Source organism: Physeter macrocephalus, chromosome 7 (genome assembly GCF_002837175.3).
Source record: "Physeter macrocephalus isolate SW-GA chromosome 7, ASM283717v5, whole genome shotgun sequence".
Lineage (NCBI taxonomy): Eukaryota > Metazoa > Chordata > Mammalia > Artiodactyla > Physeteridae > Physeter > Physeter macrocephalus.
Window position 1 is genome coordinate 123,755,725 of NC_041220.1, and position 9,086 is coordinate 123,764,810.

Genomic DNA, 9,086 nt, shown 5'->3' on the forward strand with positions numbered 1-9,086 from the left:
TTTGTCCTCACATGTCAGAGAGAGAGAGAGAGAGAGAGAGAGAGAATCTGATGTCTCTTCCTCCTTTATAGGGACACCAGTTCCAATATATCAGATTACCACCCTTCTGACTTCATTTAACCTTAACCATCTTCTTAAAGGCTCTATCTCCAATACAGTCACATGGGGGATTAGGGTTTCAACATATAAAATTGGGGAGGGGACACAGTTCAGTTCAAAGCAATATGCCTCTAGCTGCTCCAAATTCATGTCTTTATCATGTGCAAAAATACATTCATTCTGTCCCAACAGCCCCAAAAGCCTTATTAACTCATTCTAGAATCAACTCTAAGTCTTAAGTACAAAGTCTAATCTAAATATCATCTAAATCAGATATGGATGAGACTCAAGGTACAGTTCATCCTGAAACAAAAATTCCTCTCCAGCTGTGAAACTGTGATACCAGACAATTTATGTGCTTTTGAAATACAGTGGTGGGAAGGCTTAGACATTCCCACTCCAAAAGAAAGAAATAAGAAAGAAGGATGGGGTGACAGGTCCCAAGCAAATCTAAAACCTAGCAAGGCAAATTCCATTAGGTTTTAAGGCTTGGGAATAATCCTCTTTGGCTCCATGCCCCACCTTCTGGACCCACTGGGGTGGCAGTCCTGTGGCTCTGCCAGGTAGGGGTCTCATCTCCAAGGCTTCAGTTGGAGGCTGTATGGCCTGTTGAAACCAAGGTGATGGTGCCACTCTTTGAAGCTGTAGAGGCAGCCCTGATGATCTCTGAATGGCCTTTGGAGTCATTCTTCCCTTTTCTTAAAGAATAGTGTACATTTGCAACCAAATAGCTCTATGGCCCCATCTTGTAGAATCTAAGAAGTTCTATGGTCCCATCTTGTAGAAACCAGAAGTTTGACAGCCTTCTTTCATTTCATCCTGTCTCAGTCTCCTTAACTGGCAGTGTTTCTGCTAGTAAAATCCCATCTCTATTCCTGGTTTTTGCTGAGGTAGCCGAATAAATGTGTGATTCTAATCCGTGCTAATCTTCCTTTCAAATGGTTGTTTAGCCATACCCTCAGTGTTTTCTTCAGAACAAGCTTTCTCATATTTTGTAAAACGGATAGACTGAGAATATTAATATTCTAAGTCTTCAAGTTCTGGTTCCTTTTTGCTTAACAATTCCTTCTTCAGTTCATCTCCCTCTTCTTTCATTTTACTATAAGCAGTCGGGAGAAACCATGCTGCTCCTTTAACAGTTTTGCTCAGCAATCTCCTCAGCTAAAGACCCATTTTTTTAAATTTTATTTTTTAATTGAAGTATAGTTGCTATATAATATTATATAAGTTACAGGTGTATAATAATAGTGATTCACAATTTTTAAAGGTTATATTCCATTTATAGTTATTATAAAATATTTGCTATATTTCCCATGTTGTACAATATATTCTTGTAGCTTATTTTATACCTAATAGCTTGTACCTATTAATTCCCTATCCCTATCATGCCCCCCCCACTTGTAACCACTAGTTCATTCTCTATATCTGTGAGTCTGCTGTTTTTTGTTTTATTCACTAGTCTGTTGTATTTTTTTAGATTCCACGTATAAGTGATATCATGCAGTATTTGTCTTTGTCTGACTTACTTCACTTGGTATAATGCCCTCCAGGTCCATCCATGTTGCTGCAAATGGCAAAATTTCATTCTTTTTTTATGGCTGAGTAGTATTCCATTGTATGTATGTACATTCCATTCATCTGTCGATGGACACTTAGGTTGCTTCCATATCTTGGCAATTGTAATTAATGCTGCTATGAACATTGAGGTGCATGTACTTTTCGAGTTAGTGTTTTTGTTTTTTCCAGATATATACCCAGGAGTGAAATTGCTGTGTCATACGGTAGTTGTATTTTTAGTTTTTTGAGAAACCTCCACACTGTTTTCCACAGTATGAATGGATGCACAGAGCGAGAAGTTAGACGTTTTTAACAAAGAGAAAATATAAACAACAACCAAACAGAGGTGAAGAATACAATAACTGAAATGAAAAATACAGTAGAAGGAATCAACAGTAGACTAAATGATACAGAGGAATGGATCAGTGAGCTGGAAGACCGAGTAGTGGAAATCACTGCCACTTAACTAAATACTCATTTTTACTGCTTGCAAGTTCTGTCTTCCACAAAACGCTAGAACACCAGATCAGCCAAGTTCTTTGCCCTTTATAACATGGTTATTTTTCTTACAGTTTCCTATAACATGTTCTTCATTTCCATCTGAGACCTCACCAGAATGACCTTTAACATCCATATTTCTACTAACATTCTGTTCATGATTATTTATGTATTCTCTAAGAAGATATAGACTGTCTCTCAAGCTCTCTTCTTTACTTTCTGAACCCTTACTAGAATCACCTCTAATGTCTGTAGTTCTACCAATATTGCCTTCACAGCAATCCAGGCCTTTCCTAGCAAGCATCTCAAAAACTCCTCCAGCCTCTACTCACTACCCAGTTGCAAAACTCCTTCCACATTTTTAGGTATTTGTTACAGAAGCATCCTACTTTTTTTTTTTTTTAATTTTTATTGGAGTATAGTTGCTTTACAATGTTATGTTAGTTTCTACTACACAGCAAAGTAAATCAGCTATACGTATACATATATCCCCTCTTTTTTAGATTTCCTTCCCATTTAGGTCACTACAGAGCACTGAGTAGAGTTCTCTGTGCTATACAGTGGATTCTCATTAGTTATCTATTTTATACATAGTATCAATAGTGTATGTATGTCAATCCCAATCTCCCAATTCATCCCACCCCCAGAAGCATCCTATTTCTTGGTACCAGTATCAAAGAGGAAAAGGAAGGAATAATCTCTATTAAAAAAATATAAAATCAGGGCTTCCCTGGTGGCACAGTGGTTAAGAATCCGCCTGCCAATGCAGGGGACACGGGTTCGAGCCCTGGTCCGGGAAGATCCCACATGCCACAGAGCAACTAAGCCCATGCCCCACAACTACTGAGCCTGTGCTCTAGAGCCTGTGAGCCACAACTACTGAGTTCATGTGCCAAAACTACTGAAGCCTGTGCGCCTAGAGCCTGTGCTCTACAACAAGAGAAGCCACTGCAGTGAGAAGCCCGCGCACCACAACGAAGAACAGCCCCTGCTCGCCGCGACCAGAGAAAGCCTGCACACAGCAACAAAGACCCAACGCAGCCAAAAATAAATAAATAAAATTTAAAAAAAATATATAAAATCATATGAACAGGAAAAAGATCCAATTAGTAACCCTAGAAAATATATCAGCATTAAAAAAGTCAAAAACTGGGGCTTCCCTGGTGGTGCAGTGGTTGAGAATCCGCCTGCCGATGCAGGGGAACCGGGTTCGCGCCCCGGTCTGGGAGGATCCCACATGCCGCGGAGCGGCTTGGCCCGTGAGCCATGGCCGCTGAGCCTGCGCGTCCGGAGCCTGTCCTCCGCAACGGGAGAGGCCACAGCAGAGGGAGGCCCGCATACCACAAAAAAAAAAAAAAAAAGTCAAAAACTGAAAGTATAAACTCTGGAATGAATAAAGTTAAAGACTGGAAGAGAGAACTAAGAATTGTACCCAGGATGCAGCATAAAGAAAATAATTGAAAAAGTTGTTGAGATACAGTGTCCCTCAAGAATCCTTGTTTAATGGAATTTTAATGGGATTCTAGCAAAAGATAAAGAGGAATGTTTTAGCAGCATATTCAAAGAAGTAATGGCTGAGAAATTTTAATATGTATATGTAAAAATCCATAGGGAAAAGACTAATCTACAGTTTACCAATCCAAGAAAAGTTAGGAAAGGAGGAAAAATGAAGCCAGGAGAAATCGCTGATGAAACTAAACCATGAAATAAAATGGTCAGTGTAACTCCGAATACATTATAGTGACAATAAATGTAAATGGATTACATGACTCTGATTAAATTAAAAATCAAATTATTAGCTTGGATATAAAAAAATCAGTTATATGCTCTTTATAGTAGACACTGACACGAACACACACATTCACTGCCACACCCATGCACACCCACCCTAAAACAGAAAATTTTAAAAGAAAAAAAGAAAAAGAGATGTGCCAGGCATATATGGACCAAAAAAGAGCTGGTATAACAATATCACTCAAACTAGAATTTGCAAAAGCACTAACATTAATAAAGAATATTTGAAAAGAGTATAAAAATTATAAATTTGTGTATACTAAATATAGACTTAAACTGTAAAACACCCAAAAAACAAAAAACTACAAAAACTCAGAACTGCAAAATAAAATTGACAAACTTATTATAATAAAGGCAGAATTTAGCACCTCTCTTAGAAACTACTTATTTGGAGACTATACAAAGAGAATTTGAGTAACACATATAGCATTATTTTAAATATATATATCTCTGTACCCAAAAGAGAACCCAACAGAGAATATGCATTCTTCTAAAACATGCATTCAACATTTTAAATGTTTAAAATTTACTGTATACTTTCAGTCATAAAGAATCACAATTATTCACATAGTATCTGGTCACTCTGCAACTAAATTAGAAATTAAGTATTACAAAGAGTAATGAAAATCCTACAGGTTGGAAAACCTGGAAAAATTAAGAGCCTCAACATTGAATGAATTAAAGAATAATTCACAAAGAAAATTATAAAATGTATTAACTGAATGATTGAAAAATGAAAATACTAATAAAAATTTAAAAATTTATGAGATGTAGCTAAAGCAGTACCTAGAAGTTATGAATAGTCTTAAATATATGTATTACAAATAAGTGAGCTAGCATTTAATCCAAGAAGCTAGATGAAGAAATCAAAAGAACAGTAAGAAAGTTGAAGCAATGAAATTATAAAAACAACATACAAATTAATAACCTAGGAAAAACACTAATGAGATAATTTTAAAAATCGGTTCTTTTGAAAGCTAGTAACTAGGCAAGCCTCTAGAAAGTTTGATCAAGATAGACATATATATACTTGATTAATGAATTATTCATATAATGGAATACTACTATGCAGCAACTAGACTGAGTTAATTGGGCCTACATGTATCAGTTTACAGAAATCACAAAAACATATGTTAAGGAAAAGAATAAGGTGCTGAATGATAAAAATTTATGTAGTCTTATTTATTCATTGAATAATGTGTTATATGTTTATATATAAAAACATACGTATATATATGTGTGTGTATGCGTGAGTATGTTGTGGGTATTTATATAATAAAATTACCTGTTAACATTTTATTTCTTAAAAAAATTGAAGCATTATGGCAGAATGTTAGCATTTAAAAATCTTTAATAAAATAATATATATATATGCTTGAAGTTTCTTTTTCACTTTTCCTCTATCCCATTCCCTTCCTTCCATCTACAGAAGTATCCATTATCCTGAAGTCAGTATTGTTTTGTTTTATTTTACATTTCCAACTAGTTTTATACCTCTACATTTTGGAAAAACTTCCACTCTCACAAAGTAGTTTCTCTTTTTCCATTTTAGGAAACTATAACTCTCCTTCGACAATTTTGTTTTCTAGTAGTTTCTTTTGCATGACAAAGGAATGATTTCATTCCCTGGAAAGACGTAGCTGACCAAATGAATACTGGCATTTAGACCCAAGGCCAAAAAGAAATCAGTTTCTTCCTAGCACCAGTTATGCTGTGGACATGTAAAGCATAAAAATGGAAAATAGAGTCAGCTTTCACTACATATCTTTAGAGTACTTACTGGCTCATTTGACTAGCATGGAAAGAATTATAGAGAAATATGAAAGGCATCGCCCAATGATTTTTGAAAAAAGATTTTTTTTATACAAATATATACTCCATCCCCCAAATTCTTACATGTTGCTTTTGTGGAATAAAGAATTGAATATGTATGTATATAAGTATATATGTGTATATATATATATATTCCATTCAATATATCATAGTAATTAATCACCATAAAGAGATTTAGTTTTCTCATAAAGGTAGCCTATGAATAGCTTTCTTTCTGGAATAAAATAAGATTTTCATCCTCAGCATCTTTGCTTTACTTTTTTTTTAAAATTAATTAATTTATTGTTTATTTATTTATTTTAGCTGCGCCGGGTCTTAGTTGTGGCACACAGGCTCTTTGTTGCAGCATGCGGACTTCTTAGTTGAGGCATGTGGACTCTTAGTTGTGGCAAGCATGCGGGATCTAGTTCCCCTACAAGGGATTGAACCTGGGCCCACTGCACTGGGACGGAGCCTTACCCACTGGACCACCAGGGAAGTCCCGTTTTGCTTTACTTTTGAAAATGTTTAACCTTAATTACATGCTAAGTGCAGGTTGACTGATGATTACACAAATCTTACCAGCAATGGTAAAGACCAATATCAGAGAGTCCAATTGCCTTTTGTTCATTCTACATTAGACAATTGGATCCTTTTATAGTTTATCAGTTCCTAGGATCTTTTCTAAAAATTAATAAATTGACTTTCTCAATGATACATTATGCTTGAGTATCCTGAGGGAAAAACTAACGTTATTGACCATTTCCACATGGCAAGAATTTCCTCTGTGAGTTACAATTGACAAATTAGTTGTTTTAAGCTTTTCTTTACCTCCTATTATTTCTCTTTTTCAAATTTGAGGGACTTTTGTATATCTTTCTTGGCTCAAAAACTCACAGATGCACTGCCCAACGGTTTTTTACCTCTTTTTATTATGAAATTGTTGCTATTTAAAAGAAACTTCACAAAAGCATGCAATTATCCCCAAATATATCATACCCATTTTTTGCAAGATGAATAAAAATAGTATATCCCAAAACTTGTGAATAGTAAAGACTGTGAAGTCATATCTAAAAAACTTTAGTCAAGCTGATGTCTTATTGCCACCCACTGAAATTCCATTTGTGCTGTATTCTACCTCTTCAGTTTTAAAATTTGCAGTCGTTAACCAACCTATGTAAAATTTCTATACTATTAGAAAAGTTCACAAATTCATTCATACATTTTAGTAGACATTTAGCAAGGCATTAAAAGTGATATAAAACTAACACAAGATATAATCATTTACCACAGGAATTTGGATTTGTTGAGCAGTGTATAAACATACCAGCTTAATTCCTGATGGTTCAAAGCAGCATAGGAACCAATGTCTAATGGGGTCAAATGCTCGTGCATTATAAAAGAACAATTAGTTTGAGCTAGAATGGTCAAGGATGGCTTTGTGAAATTTCTGGGAGAGTAGAACCCAAGTGGCTATCTAGTTTTTGGATATATAGAGACCAAGGGGAGTTGATAATTACTTAGAAATATGAGTGTATCTTGTTCAGGAAACAGTGAAGTGTCTGACCTAGCTAAAGAAAAGGATATGCACTGGGAAGTAGTGGAGAGAAAACTGATTACTGGAGCAGGTTGCATTGTGGAGGATCTTCTATGACCTAAGAAGATAAATTTAGAGCAATGTTTATTAATATATGTTCCTAGGATCATTCATTAACAGGGTTCCTTCAAAAGGATCTCCCCGGTGAAATAAATGTGGAAAATACTGGGTTTCTTTACTGTGGCTCTTCTCTAAGACATTAACATGTTAATGGGCATTTTGATTTCCAAAATGAAAATACAGCATTTCCCAAACCTATTTGACCATGGAACCCTTTCTAGAAAAAAAATGCATGGATCAAGTATTCCATATGTATTGGTACCAATCTCAGTCTACAAATGGATATATGTAAGATATGTACTGTTCTATATTTTTAAATAATTCATTTGGTTTCTAGTTTAATCCTTTGTTCCCAGATTGGCAGAAATTCAGGATCTCTCCATTTTCTCCATGAGTGTGGCCATGTTCTGGAATCTTCTAGTGCCAAGGAGTTAGGTGGTTATGGAGTAGGGGGGAAGACACTTAACTGATCCTCTGTGTTATCTATGTATGCTGGTCATCTGCTGAGATGTCCTAATTGCTATCTGGTCCCAGGGAATTGGTCTGTACAACTGTTGCTGAGACATGTCATTCAAATCCAGTGGCTCTCTTTGTTCCTTCCATACCATTCTCAGATTGATGGGAATAACTTCACTGATCTGTTCTGTGTTGAGGTACTAGAAATTTCATATGAATGTACAATGCCCCATCTTTCTTAGACATGACATTTAGTTCTGTGAGGGCTTCCTGATTCCTCTTGGTTTCTACTCAGGAAATGGGGCACGTGTTCCGTACGCCTAATGGTTTCGGGCTTTTCCCATGAGGTTTCCACCTAAAATTTTACTCTGTGCCATGAATTGTTTTTGCTTCCTAGGAAACTAAATTTTCAAAAGTGATAAGCAACAAAGAGCTCTCTTTTCCTCAAATTCTTCTGTAACTTCTGTTCCCTGAGGAAATGATCTGTCTCTTAAGACAGCTTAAGACAGGGAGAAGGGTAAAGGCAAGAAATATCTGAGGAAAAAATCAATTATTATTTCAAAGATATTTTCTACCACACTTCCTAATACCCCTTGGGAAGTGCTGGTCTAAAGAACGGACGGTTAAAAGCTGATGAATAAAATGATGTATGTGGTAGTAATGTTGACCTGAGTTATGATTTTCATGTGTGGTAGATTACAGTAACAGCCCTCAGTAAATAATGAATAACTCATTGTCTTTGTAGTCTTTTGTGGAGTACTCTCCTACACTGACTCTTGAAAATCCTCTCGTGCTATTGGGAGCTCTTCTTCCACCATATGAAGAAGACTGGCCAGCTTGTTGAAGACATGGGGATCAACCCAGAGCCAACAGCAACCAGCAGACACGTAAGTTAGCTCCAGTTGAGCTGCCAACTGACTGCAGGTGCATAAGTGATCTTAGTTGACACCCAGACTGCCAGATGAGCCTCCACCAAAGTGTTAATATGAATCATAAACAAATAAAATGCTTGTCTAACCCATTTTTATTGTATCAGTATAAAAATGTACAATACAATACAAAAAATGTAGTATAATATGGTAGAAATAGAAGATAGAAGAGATACTTTGTGGATAGATTTTCTCAAACAGGCATATATGGGATCAAGAAAAAGAAAAACTCAAATGGGATGAGCTGGGACCCTGGAAGGTCTTATTTTTCGTTCAGTGATCTA